This window comes from Equus quagga, chromosome 5 (assembly GCF_021613505.1).
Source record: "Equus quagga isolate Etosha38 chromosome 5, UCLA_HA_Equagga_1.0, whole genome shotgun sequence".
Lineage (NCBI taxonomy): Eukaryota > Metazoa > Chordata > Mammalia > Perissodactyla > Equidae > Equus > Equus quagga.
In genome coordinates, this window is record NC_060271.1 from 88,938,079 (window position 1) to 88,952,553 (window position 14,475).

The 14,475-nt window shown below is 44.5% G+C and overlaps 1 long non-coding RNA gene across 1 annotated transcript; it reads left to right on the forward strand.

The window, feature by feature from the left end:
* Window positions 1-9,366: 9,366 nt before the first annotated feature.
* LOC124240278 (uncharacterized) lies at window positions 9,367-12,970 on the forward strand. Its single transcript, XR_006888821.1, has 3 exons — window positions 9,367-9,438; window positions 11,341-11,433; window positions 12,294-12,970. It is a non-coding gene; the product is annotated as an uncharacterized LOC124240278 (long non-coding RNA).
* Window positions 12,971-14,475: the final 1,505 nt, after the last annotated feature.

The window sequence follows — 14,475 nt, forward strand, 5'->3', positions numbered from 1 at the left end:
TAATCAGTAGCTAAAAATGCCAAGAAAGACAGAAAAATTCAATTACTTTGTTCCCTAATTCAAATTTCTTTGAGAAGTCCCTCTAAAGATATGGAAATCCTGCATTTTTCATAAAACAGTGGTTAGATCAATTTCTATGTAAGCTATTAATCATCTTTATACTCCACAAAAGATGGAGCAAAGTCTGACCTACTCTATAGCACTGCTGACTGATTAGCCTCCTGGTGAGTGGCCTGGTGGGAGGACCTCAGACTCCTGATCTGGTGAAATGCTTGTGGGAGCCTTGAAGAGGAGGAGCATGTAGGTGTTTACTGCGATGGGCTCTGGAGCTGGGCCAGGCTGGGCTCTAATTCTCACTCCACCACTTACCAAATTATGGGAACTTTGGCAAGTTACCAATTCCCTTTAAGCCTTGGTTTCCTCATCTGTAATATGAGAAGGATAAAGAGTAGCTACCTCATGGCGTTTTGGTGAGAATTAAAAGTTAAGGCACACAGGCTTCTTAGCTGAGTGCTGGCACATAGTTAGCCCTCAGTAAGCGTTAGCCCTGGTAATAGTATCATATGTGATACGTGATGATTATTGAAGTGGAGTACTAAACAGGAGGTAATTTTATCCACATGGATGAAGTACAATTGGGTTTTAAATAGCTTTATCATTCATGAGACATGTTTTATTTTAAAGATCTTCGAATGTTTGGGCAAAAGTTGTGTTTTATTTCACAGATTATCATATTATATTTAGGCTATTGACATATGCACCATATATATAGCATCATATATATATATATATATATAAACATATATTTGTGCTATACACGCATCATTTTTTTCTGACTACCAATCTATTTTCAGTTATAACCCCAAGCAAAGGACACTAAAATTTATTTGTGTATCATGTCCTTTCTACATGGGATCACAGGATGATTTGCAGAGAGTCAGTGGTGAGCTGACAGGGAGAAAACATTTTTGGGAGCAGGTTTTGAAAGGGGAAATCACTGTGAGGCAAGATCAGCCATCCATTTGTATAGAGTGCAGACGTGATTGACGTGGGCTGAAAGAAAGTTCCGAAAACGATCTAACTTTTGAGTTGTTTCACCATGAAAATGGGGAAGGGGAATTGGTTGAATGTGTCTCATCGTGAGGGGAGTGTTTAGGAACTCACAACTAGGGGAAGAGTAATGGGAGATTTGGGGAGGAATAGGGACACAGGTGGGGGTTTCAGAGAGACCCAAGGCAAGATGGAATGTCCTAGGTGATGAAAAGGAAGTATTAGAGGCAAGAAGCTAAGAATGAGGTCAAATAGCAGATATTGAAACAAAATTAGGATCCTGGAATCTCTTGGGGATAGTAAGAAAACACAACAAGTAAACAAACCAAAACCCCCAACAGATAATATAGAAACAACAAAAACAATCCTTTTAACCACAAGCTAGTGGCGTAAAATGAAGACCTCGGAAGAACAAGCTAAAAATAAAAGGTTGTATTGAGCATCCCCTGTGAAGCACTGAGGACTTTGGAATTAAAAGCGGACGTAATGTTTAGTATGGAAGCAATTAACAGTATATTCCAGAAAATTAACAGAGGATGATAGAAGCAGGACATGCAAGTCCAGTAGGATCCTGTTACTCATTTCTGGGTTCACTTATCTAAGGTGTCAATCATATTTCCTGAATTCTAAAACTAGATGGGTCCAAAACCTAATCCAACACTAGCAGTATCAGAGGTGTGCAACCTTCTGGTCCCTTGGCTTCAACGCACCTCGCAGAGGATTCCATTGCACTCCCTAAGTGCGAGGTGAATCAAGGTCATTTTAGCCTGAGCCTGGACAAGGCCAGGTTGAGAAGCAGGTCTAGGGAGAGTAGCTTGTTGGGAAAAGATGAGCAGAAACCATTTTTTGGAAAGCTGGCGGTGTTGATACCATTAAAAGTGCTTTGGCATAATGCTTCCAGGGTACCCAGGGCTGAGTTGGAAAAAGTGGTGTGAGAAGTTGGAAGTAGCGTGGCCTCTTTGAACTTGCTACATTCTGCTGTTTTCCTTAGACCTTGGAAAACCCTTGTTGAAGTCTCTCCTTCAACTGCTTATGCATACAAGGGATTACATTATCTCAAAAGGCCTCTTCTACAGTGAGAGAAAGTTGATTACTATTATCAACTGGAATTATGGAGAAAAATGAGAAGAGATTAGGAATTCATAATGAGACAAAAGCAGGGCATTAGTCACCTAGGGCAGGGCAGCCATTAGCCGGATGGAAGTGAAAGTCTGGGTGAAAGTGATCTGGGAGGTGGTGGCCAACAGTGCTGGTAGGACCACAGACCTTCATTAAGGAAAGGAAACTTGGACACTATCTTTCTCCCTCTGTCAACAAGGGAGGGACAATGGATCCATTTTCTGCTATTCTCCTGGCCATACCATGTGTTCCAACAGGGGTCATGTTTTAGGACCCAGTCCAGTTTGGCTCTCTAAATGTCCTTAAGGCATGAACATCTCGATCAGTCATAAGGTGATATTTATGAGGAAAGTAAGAAATGGAAAATAGCAGAGCCTCTCATCTTAATATCCTCAAATTGGTGATTTTAATTATTCATCAAATGAGAAGCCAGTGCCTTGCTTGGCACCTCTGACAGCAGGGCGGGAGCTCCTGGTAGTGTCCAGATGCTCGGACAGGTTGCAGGATGCCCATGATTCCTGGACGAGGTGCCGGGAGCATTATGTGAGACCACCTCTGGGAATGTAGCTAGCACAGTGCCTGATGTGTACAGGGTGCCCAATAAGTGGGAACTGTCTCATTACGCTTCTACACTTAATTGTACACTATCTCTTCAATTACAGTGTAACACCTTGAAGGCAGGGCCCATATCTCCATAGGAAAATTCCCCAGAATCTAGTACTAGACTGGCATGCTGTGACCAGAAACTCAGCGAGTGGGATGACCTTGCCATCTAGGTATTTAAGTGGTGGGGGAAGGAGGAGAAGAAGCCCTAGAAAAGACCCCTAGCCCTTAGCAAAGGGAGTGTGTGTGATGGTGAGGGAGGGCATATGGGTGGTTAATATAATTTTTTCTGAATTCCAATGAACTTTATCCAAGTATCTGTTATGCTTAGAGTTTATCTGACCTCCAAAAGGGCCATGGAAAGTGTCTAGGGTTGGGTGATTGTCTGGATATTTTTCTGGGGATACGGATGTCCTGGAATAGCGCTGCAGGTCTCCAGTTAGACCGGGGGTTAGGACTGATAACAAAAGAGCTTTACTTTGTGTAGCTCTCCACCGTTTTCAAAGTGCATTCGTAGAGCTGATCTCCAGGTAGAGTTGCTGGATAAAGGACAAAATACCAGTTATATTTGAATTTCAGACAAACAACAAATACTCTTTTAGGATATGTATGCCCAAAATATTGCATGAGACATCCTTAGACTAAAAAATTATTTGTTGTTTATCTGAAATTCAAATGTAGTTGAGTATCCTGTATTTTTTTCTGTTAACTCTGGCGATCCCGTCTCTGGATGGAGGGCTGGCATAATGGTTAAAGCACAGACACTGTTACTATAGATGTGGTTTGCACTGCAGGCTCTGCAACTTACTGGCTTTGTGTCTTTGGGTAAGGTTTCTTTTTTAAAGTCCAACCAGAGTTTTCTTGTGTGCACCAGGTGGTGCTGTGAAGACTTCATGAGCTAATGCATGTATAGATTCAGCACATAGTGACTGCTAAGAAAGTTGCAGTCATTGTTATTCTCTCATCCTACACTTGCTCAGGCCTGGAAGGAGGCAATCAGGCATTTCTTTACTCAAGTAACGGAACAGGAAACTGAGACTCAGAGAAGCTCCAGGTCTCAGGCTTTGACTCCCAGTTCAGTTTTTTGTACTAGGTTGGTAGTACTAGGGTTTTGTTTTGCTGCAGTTTTGATACGGAAAAGCAGCCTCTGCTGAGAAACCTCTCAGTGCTACTTGTCTTCCGAGTTCAGGGAGAGTGAGCCCCTCCCTTATAGGTCCAACCAGGAAGTTGGTGAGTCCCTTTGCCCAGCAGCAATTGTGGCCAGCAGGGAAGGAAGGGGTGTTTCGGTCATAAGCCCTTTGGTTCTACAGATGAAGACCCAGGCCACAGTGGGCTGAGAAGCTTTTCCTGCCACACCCTTCCTGGTCCCATCTGTGGACCAGCAAAGGCCCTGCCCATGAGGAGTCCATGGCACAAATCTTGCCACTCACTTGTCTTCATCTGCAGGATGGCCTAATCCACGCTGTTCTTGGCACTAACTTACACACTGCTCCTGGGAAGTATGTATGTCAAGAGGACACTCCGGGTACAAGTGATAGATACTTGACTTAAACAAAAGGGAGATCTGGGCTCCCATAACCCAATCTCAGGCAGAGCAGCAGATGGCTGCCTTAGGAATCACTGCAGCCAGGGTTTGAACATTGTCAATACTCTCTCGGGTTCTGCCTTCTGTTTGCTTCATTTGCTCTAACCACAGATCCCCTCTTCCAAAAGGAGACAGGCAGCTCCTGAGTTTCATGCTTACAACCACACAATCAGAGAGAAAGGAGGTTCTTCTCTGCCAGTTTCAGTTTGAAAATTCTTGGGGAAAGATCCTGTTGGTCCAGCTTGGGTCATGTGCTCATTCCTGGACCAATCGTTGCTACCAGAGAGATGGAATGTTCATCCTTGTGGTTATTCCTGGGCCAATTATTGTAGCCAGAGGGATGAGATACTCAGCTCTCATCAGAATCATTGGCCATGTTGGAAGGAGAGTGGTTTCCAAAGAGTTGGGATGGAGGAAGTGTTATTATCAGAAGAAGGAAGGGTTGATGCTTGTGCCTCCTTATAAATGAAGAGTTCAGGGCAAGGAGAGGCTGGGTTGAGTGGGACTGGTCAGATGATCTTCATGAGGAGGAGATGAGAGGTCACCTGGGTCCCAGAGATGGGATTATTGATCTCTCTTTGGGTCTCTGGAAGACCACACATCATTTTGGCTTAGCTTGGGCACTGAGATAGGCCTGGTGATAACTTCCAAAGGAAAAGCAGGGGTATGCTTGTGGCTTGTGGGGCAACTGATGTTTTTAGCATTTTGGGAGGTAATTACATCCACAGACATTCTACTAGGTGTTTACTTGATGACTAGTAAAGTGTTAAGCACTTTAGGAGTTTCATAAACAACAGAAGACAAGATCCTAGCCTTCTTAGGTGGCCAAGATGTCCACAAGTGAAACATTTAGGAAACATTTTAGGGAAGTGCCAGATGGTGTCTGTAGAGCAGGCTCTGAGCTCTGTGACACATCAGGGCGTGGGGATCAAGCCTTGGGCTGAAAGACAGGGGAAGGCTGCCTAGAGGAATTTGAGCTGGGGCTTGGAGAACAAAGTGTAGGGTGAGTGTAGGAGGCTAAACTCGCAAATAATGAAGGTTTTAAAATTTTTATTGTGCCTTAGGATAGATAAATGAAAATTAGATTTTATGAAGGATGCAGCCAGAGTGGATACTGCCTTAGGATGAGGACCCAGGTTTCGTGTCCCAAGGAATATGAAGAAATATGTTTGTTCCCAGGCTAAAACTTGAGTTTTGGCAAAAGGCAAATTGCTTTCTATGGAGATCTCTGCTTTACTAATACTCCAGGAGGTGCTCAGCCATGGATCATGTAAGTGAAAATCACATACTTCTTAGTGCAAACAAGCTAGGACTTGTTTATGAATGAATAAGTGGGAAATGTTGAGAGAAAAGTTTTAGAGAAGACCACAGTTGGCAAGTCAGGCAAAAGTTTTTGTGAAGATTGCAAGGATACAGAAAGCTGCAGATGTACAGGAAAGAATGGGATTTTTAAAGTCCAGAAGATCTGGGTTCAAATTCTACCTCTGCCATTTACTAAGGGGCATGACCTCAGGCACTGAGCCTTCATTTCCTAGCCTAGAAAAAGGGAATAAGGATGGTACTTACTTCACAGGATTTTATTTTTGAGGATGCAACAGATTATCTATGTAAAATACTTGGGACAGTACTTGGCAAGTTGTAAAGCCTCAATAAACAGTTGTAATTATTATTGTAAGGAAAGATAAACTAAGTGTGGGCAGTTGGAGCAGAAACCATTGTGGTTCAGTGCCTATCATGTGCCTGACACCGGACTATGTAGGTACCTTACACATACGATTAAATGTCATCACCACGGAAGATGTATGAGGAAGATACTGTGATTTTCATTTTAGAGATGAGGAAATTGAGACTCAAGGAGGTTAAGGGGCCTCAGTGAGGTGGATTTGAATCTGAGTGAGCCTGACTCCGGAATCTTGCTCTCTTTTCCTTAGGGGGCAGATGAAAGAAAGGTGGCTGGTGGGGATTGCCAGGCGATTTCCAGGCCAGGGCCCTGCATCGTAGACTGTCCCTTCAGATACCTTAGAAGGGATCCAAAAGGTTGGGGGTGAGAGGGCAATGAGGCAAACCCAATGGAAATGGTTGCTAAAGACAAGATACAGGTAGGCGGTCTCTTCTTGAGCCAAACTCTCAGATAAGCTCCTGAGAGCAACCTTTGCCCAGGAATGCCAGAGAGAGCGAGGTCCTGAGAACCCCGGGAGCTTTGCTAAGCAAATGTGACCTTTCTCTTCTCTTGGGTCAGTGCCTCCTCTCTCAGGGAGGCCTGGAGCCCTTGGGAACTCTCCTGCTCCTGCGACCCCTCTCCAGCCCCATGGAGGAGGGATGCTGGCTCGAGCTTGCCACGTCGGGGTGGCAGCTGGCCTCTGCCACAGTGAAGGTTCCGGCTTAATAAAAACATTGCAAGATGGACAAGGCATAAAGCAAAGCAGAGCCACTGATGTGTGGGCAGGTGTGAGCCAAAAAAAAATGGTTTGAACACGCAAAGTTGAATTGCTGAGACATGGGATATCTTAATAGCGTGGGAAAAGGGGATTGTGAGATCAAGGGCTGTGATAAGAGGGAGATTATTTCATCACGACTCTGCTGAGGAGAGGGACAGTCATACATGCAGGGCACACACCCTACACATGCTCGTTTCTCTGATTTCAAAGTGGGAAACACTCAACCCAACCATGAACAGCCTGGGCCCCTTCCCCGACTCCCCACCCCACTGGCCGATTCTGTACTGGTTTGATCTGCTGGTGGAATGCCAGACTTCCAGTGCCCGCCATATTTGCTCTTGTGAGATATAAATTTTATTTCCAGCTCATATTTTTATTTCTTCATAGCTAAGTATTTTTCTCTAATGGAGCATCCTAGCTTTTGCTTGAAGTCCTAGCCTATGCTTTTTATTTGGTTGTTAACCACTGGGAGTTAATTTGGAAGCTTTTTTTTTTTTTATTGCATTTTAAGAAAGGCAAACCAGTTTGCCAGCATTATTTCTAGTTCTTAAAATTCAAAGCAGTTTGTTAGAGATTGGTCTTCGCTTTTGGAGATGGAGCTGATTTCAGTTTATAGCCTGTTGTCTTCACACCCATCTCGGTGACTAATACTGTAAGATGGATTTCCTTTTTTTTTTTTTCCTTCCTTGAAGTGGGTTTCAAATCCCCAAAGAATTTCTGGGAGGGGAAAAAAAAAATCCTTTAATTGAAAGCAAGAGAAAACAAAACAAAAAAGCATCAGAGAGCTGACAAAAATATCATGTTTAATGAAACCAAGTCCCATCTCTGCAGATGGCTGTGGAGGCACAGAATGACCTAAAGATAGAAAAACGGGCTTCCTTTACGTGCCTTGTGACGGGTGAGTTTTCTCTTGAATGCTGTGTGTGTGATGGACCAGTACCTTGCGGAGCCCCTGACCTGGCAGGTAGGAGTCCAGCCTACCCTTCCGGCTGTGTCGCGTCCCCCATGACAGCGCTGAGGTGGCCCGTGAAGACAGCCTGGGTTCTGCTCTCCTCTGCCCACCCACAGCACACGCAGTGCGGTCTACATCACTCAGTACTCGGCAGGTGCCTTCAAATCCAGACTCAGTTGCTTACTAGCTGTGCAACCTCGGGCGAGGGACTTAACCTCCCCGAGCCTCAGTTTCCTCCTGACAGGAATCCTATCTACTTCCATGGGTCTTGTGAGATTCTTTAAGATCCAGTGGGGAAAGTTCTTGGAACAATGTCCTGCCCCTAAGAAAGGGTGCTGGCTCTTCCTGTGGCCTGATCTTCCCACTTGCCTGTGCCACCAGATAGTAATCTCCCTTGGGGTGGGGCTGGGCCTTGCATACCTGAGGAGCTCCTTGGGTGCTAGATACCAGGGGGCCCCTTACAATCTGTGTGGGCTAAACAAGTAACCAAGAATAACAGAATCAGCGAGGCAGATTTCTTAAAATAACCTGAAAAAGTACCAGTCTCTTTGAACTTCCCTCTTATACAAATTAAACAAAACACATAAAAAATAAACACATTCAAAAACTCCGCAAGTTTGAAATGAACTTTATTTTATTGGGAATTAGTGACTTGAAAGTTTTCCTGTGCTTCTGTCACTTCTTGCGTCTCTTGGGTAACTTTCCCTCCTCTGCCTCTGTCTCTGGAGTTACCCTCCCCGAGGCAGAGAGGACTCGGGTATGTTTTATGACTGGAAACGAACTTGACCTTTTTCCTCAGGGAAGGGTGCTGTGGCTCTAAGAATGGCGTGTGGACCTCTGGTCCATGAGATCCCAGGGTAGCAAAGGCACAGTTTATTTTGGAATCTTCTTTGCTGGAGAACAAGGGGGGGCCTGTGTATCTCTAATCCTCTTTTCCTACCTTCCTCTTTACACACACCGTCTCCCGCCCAGCCCAGAGCTATTTCAAACACTTGGCTGGGGTCTCTGATTTCCCCCAGTACCCCTAGCCTGCGTGCATTTTTCCTGACCTCACTCCTTTTCTCCTCCTTGTTCTCTGTGCAGGAACACCCCCCTCTCTTTGGTTCTCCAGCCTGGCAGTTCATCTCTCTGCATGTTATTTGCTCATCTCGGTCCCTTTTAAGATGAAGCACAGACACCTTCATTCACCAAACCCAAGGGGGTATTGTCTCTCTCTTGGTCTCCTTTTCCTCTTTTTTCTTCTTCCTTCTCTTTCCCTCTCTTAGTTTATTTCACTTCATATACCTTGCAGCTACATTTCTAGCTGGAGTTCCATATTTAAAAGAATTCATAAAAACCTTCTATTTTGATGTCGTTACTTTATACAAATTCTGTATCATACCTAGCAACCCAAATTGGCCTGAAAGATAAATAGCAGCTACTTTTTCTTTTTCAAATTACAAAAGATTTCCCCTCTAGGAACAATAGCTGGTACACTGACAGTGGATCCACTTATTAAAACGATTTATATTTCACTTTTATGAAATATGTCTGTTGTGTAATTTGAGGCAAAGCTGTTTTCCTTTATGGGTTTTTCGTCACATCATTTTTGTCACTCCAGCTTTCAGCTCTTCCCTGCGCCATCCTCGCCATTGCCAGTTTGCCAGTTTGATAGAAACTTAGCAGCAAGGGCACTTCAGTACCTTCATCTGGTGAGTAAGGTCCTGAACCCTTTGATTGGTCTCCTCCCCTTGCTTTGTCAGGGCAAGATGGGGGGGCAGGATGGGTGCGAAGGGAATAACACTGCTTTTTAATCCCTTGGAAAACATATCTTTCCCTTTGGCTTTGCTTTTATTCAGAGGTTTTTAAGCTTGTTAAGTTACACTTGGCCCCCAAATCATTGCATCCTCCACATTAAAGTTTATTGCCCTTTTCAATAGGGATAGAATGAAAACTGGGGAATCTAGAGACAGACCACAGGCTTCCACTGAGCAGTGAAATTCACCCGGGCATGATTCTGTGGGGATGCAAAGCACCAGCGTGGAGGGGACTCACACGGGGCTGGGCAGCACCCCTGCTTACCCATGAGGTCTTGGGGTTCAGAGTGTAGAAAGCCTATATGCCCCGGAACAGCAAGAATGACTCGCTCTTGAAAGACAGGTTAATCAAGACCCTTCCTTGCTCAGTCTTTCTGTCTCTTTCGATCACACCCAGACCCGTGTGCGTACACACACTCTCCACACTTAACTGGCTTAATTTCCATTAGGAAAGGTGAAGTCCTGGGAGGGGGTTAGGGGATTGCCCCTGGGAACAAAGTTAACAGCACACAACTGGAATACTGAGTCTGAGAACAACTATATTTTTTTCAGGGCAATAAGATGACTGTCCGGGCTCAGGCAGGACACCCCAGCAGAGCTTGGATACTGCAGACAGGCTGTTTTGGCCCCTTTTCCTGGTCACTCGATCTCTCTCCATGTGCTGCTTTTAGAACTTCCTGGTGCTCAGACCTGGCCTCACAAAAGGGAACAGCCTTTCGTGTCCAGACACATTGCAGACTTTTGGCAAAATAGTTGGAGCTCACGAAAATTTACACTTTTCCTGGCACCTGGCCGAGAGTATGAGCAGGACTTGGCTTGGGTTTGCTTTCAGTTAGAAAAGCCCTTTTCGGGGGGGATGAGTTGGGGGTGGGGGGTGGCAGCAAGATCCTTGTGAAGGGTCAGAGCTGCTGAAATAAATAGCAGCTGGGCTAGGGAGAGCAATTCCTGTAATTATATCTGCCCGATGACTTATAATCAGCACTCTAAGCAGAGTCTGTAACTTTCATGTTTTCTCCTCCTGTGTACGATATGGGTGGCACTGATGGTGGGGGTGGGGGGAGAAGAACACCTCGATTAAAAAAAAAGTGGTGGCATTACGGGTGGTTGTTGCTGTTAACATGAACATCAATTTCATCGAGATTACCTTTGATGTAACGCCAGTGGGGCATTGGCTGGAATTTCTGGTGCTGGGGAAGGAGCCTGGGACTGTGTATGTTTTTTCACTAGGGGGAATCCTGTGTATATAGACATTTAAAATAGCAAAACAAAGCCGAGTGTGTGAACAAAGCTCAAACTTGCCGTATCGGTGCTGCCCTCCAAGTGAGGGTCCATTTTGGATCCCAACCCAACGTAGCCCATTCTCCATCTCTCCTCTTCGAAAAACTTAAGAGAAACCAGCCGTCTGCCAGTCCATAGGCTGTGTGTCATTTCCTCTCCTCTCCAAGCCTCACTCTTTCCACGGAGGAGACTTTTCAAATTAACGTTTTTAGTTCGTTAAAGACCTTTTTGCAAACATTTCGTTCTGGTAAAGGCAGCATTTCATCTGGAAATGGTCAGGCTCACATTGGCACAGAATGGTGAGAGAAAGAAAAATAAATCATATCCCTTCTCACCAAGTGGACAGACGGTGTGCAGTACCCCTCACATGGGTCTTCCTCAGAGAGGACGGAGGGATTTCTTTGGAAGGAAAAAACAAAGTCAATGAAGGAAAATTTGCTCCTGTTTGTTTTGCAGAATCAGCGAGGGAATAAGGGAGGTGGGCTTTCATTCTCTTTCTTTTTTTTTTTTAAAAAAAAGGCTTCTCTGAGAAGAGGCAACTCACAACTGTGCCCCTTCGTCTGGCTTTTGCTAACATCCCTTGCAGCTTCTCCAGGGCTCGCTCTGTGCTTGGTGAGTAACGCATGAGAATCCTCTGCCTCCAGTTGAAAATATGGCCTTCCCTTCCTGGCCCAGTTTGAACTAGACCCTTAGAGAGTCTCATGTAAATGGCTGGCTTCCCCAGAACAGACCAATGGAGCAAAGCAGCAGTTCCTCGACAAGCTTCAGCGCTTGGGGCTTGTTGGACAAAATTACAGAAAATATTCAGTTGACGTAGGACTGGAGATAGGTGTGCAGAGCATGAGTTTCTGCTGCTGTTAGTGCCCCAGCCTGGGAGACAAGAACCCAAGAATCTTTTTTTCTTTTCTTTCTTTTTTTTTTTTTTACTGTGTTTTGTAAAGCCCCAGACGACTTCAGGATTATCCCCATTTGTGTCTGTTTCCTATGGTGGAGTTTGGCATAAGATTTCCACCAGACCTCAACCTCCATGAGGCCTGGGCCACATTTGTGTTGTTCATGTTATTTGCATAAAGTCGGCTCTAGGTAAATATTTGTTAAGTGAATAAAGAATGAATAATGTAGCTTAAAAGGAGTTTGAAAACTATGGATCTAATCCTTTCACCCTCCCCTTCCATTCATTTTACATCAAGTCCAGAGAAGCTGGGTAAGTTTCCCAAGATCCCCCAGATGGCCAATGGCATGGCCAGGACTGGAAACCCAGGCCTAACCCACAGCTAGTGTCTTAGTGTCCCCTGTTTCAGTGGGAGGGACCCAACAAAAACCACGGAGGTCGGCTTCTCAGGGCAGCTTTCAGGTAGGGACACTGTTCCTACTCGCCATCCAGGGTGACTAGCTGGGGTTTTTAAGACAGTGAGCTGCACGAGAGCAGGGAGTATGTCTATCTTGTTCATCACTGTATTCTGTATGTCTAGCACAGTGCTGACCGGAGCTGAATCAACATGTATACAACTCCAGCCCAAGTTCCCTTCTCTTGAATAATCTAGGAAGAAAAGATAATACTCAGTCTCAAGTTTGTCCTCAAGAACTCTAGGGCCATGAGGTTTTTGGGTCTTAATTGAAGTGTTAGCACAGTGAAGCTCCACCTCAGCAGCATCCAGCCTCTGTCGTGGTCATCATTGTCACCATCATCGTCACCAACATCATCATCAGCACCAGCAGCAGGCGGGTATGAAGCGCCTTACTCTTACGAAGCTACACAGGGAAATGAGCAGTTCTTGCCTTGTTTGAACATGGTTTGAACATGGCTACTGGCTGATCCTACCCCTATAATCGTCTCACTCTTGCCCTGTGCAAATAACATACTTCTACAGCCTGAATTCACGGGGTGATGCAAAGACCACTGGACTCCTGAAGTAGCAGATTTGGGTGCTAGATTTGGTTCTACAGCTTCCTGGTTCTGTAACCTTGGACACGTCCCTTGTCTTATTTGACCTTCGGTTTCTGCATCTGTCAAAAAATCTGTCAAAAAGGAAAACAGACCCTGTGGATTTGCTACTTACCAGCCCTGTGACTTTGGTCAAGCTACTTAACCTTCAACTCTAAGCCTCAGAGTCTTTAACTGTAAAATGGGTTACTAACAGTATGTACCTCTCCGGGTTGAGGTAAGGATTATGTGAGTAAATGTATGCAAAATGCTTAGTATAATAAATGCTTGAGAGATATATATATATATAGTCATACTTGTTCTTATCTCACAGGAATCGTAAAAACCATATGGAACAACTCATTCTACAGAAGAATTCTATATAATATAAGGGATGGCTATTGAATTTTTAATTATTTTCTCTGTGTATCCAATTACCTACTAGCATTCACACTTAGCTGTTTTACAAAAATACCAAAGGTAAATGGCTCCAAATGGAAGTCATGACCTTAGCTCATTTCCAGTGCTCTCCCCACCTCCCTCACCCTTCCTGCCCCGAACTCATCTCCTCTTCCTGTATTTCCTGTTTCAGCGAATGGTGTCAACATCTTTGCAGTTGTCCAAACCAACAGCAGGGAAGAAGTCAATTTCCATCTCACCTTCATAACCAATCAATTACTAAGTCCTGTCAATTCCCCCAGGTAGGGAGACCCTCTCCTAGAGCCGGATACACTTCTCTCTGAGCCCTATATTACCTGGTGTCTAGCCAGAGCCTCTCGTCTGGGCTTGGCCAGCTGTCTCTCAGTGGCCCTGCTGCTCCAGTCTTGCTGTCTGAGTGAGGAGTTCTTTCTATGGGTGTCTTAACTAAACTGCCCCAGGCATACATCTGCCATAGTGTTTATCATCAGGCCATATTAAGATTGTTTTAGAGACTCTAAACCTGGAATGGATTAAGCCATCTTCGTTTGATATGCAATCTAAAAGAAAAACAATACTAAACTACACATGTCATCATAATAATAGCTGACACTTATTGAGTGCTTGTTATAGACCAAACTAACTTAAAATTCACTTAATTTTCATAATAACTAATAGTCACATAATATGCTCTTTGCTATCCCCATTTTATAGATGAGGAAATTGAGGCCCAGAATATTTAAGTATATTGTCCAAGGTCACAAAGCTAGTAAATAGCAGAACTGGGTTTCAAATACAGCAGAATTGCTCCAGAATCTATGTTCTCAACCATGTACTGCAAAGAAGTTTAACAAAATTCTGATTTTTCTCTGTTTTGCATGTTTTGGAGAAAAACCCAATACAAAATTCTTTCAGAAGGCTTTCTTTCTCTCTCGTTGTCGCCACAGCTTTGCTGAGCCCCTGCGCAGGTGCTTGAGAGTAGAAATTGAGAGAAGAAATTGAGAGTAGAAAATGACTGAACATGGATTTCTCCACAGTGACTTCAGTATCTATACTCAGGTGAATAAACAGAATACGTCACATACATAATAAGATATAGAATTCACATGGCACTTGAGGGTTTACAATGTGCCTTTTCACACACAGTATCTCATCCATGTGTATGTTATCTCCCTGTGGGCAAAACCAGGCCTTCTGCTTCTCTGTACACATCTGGGGAGGAGCCCAGGCTGCAGAATAGGGGAGTGAGCAACCAGACCCAGCTCACATCCTCCCTGCTGCACGCAGTCATCCTCGGCAATCTGGGCATCAGC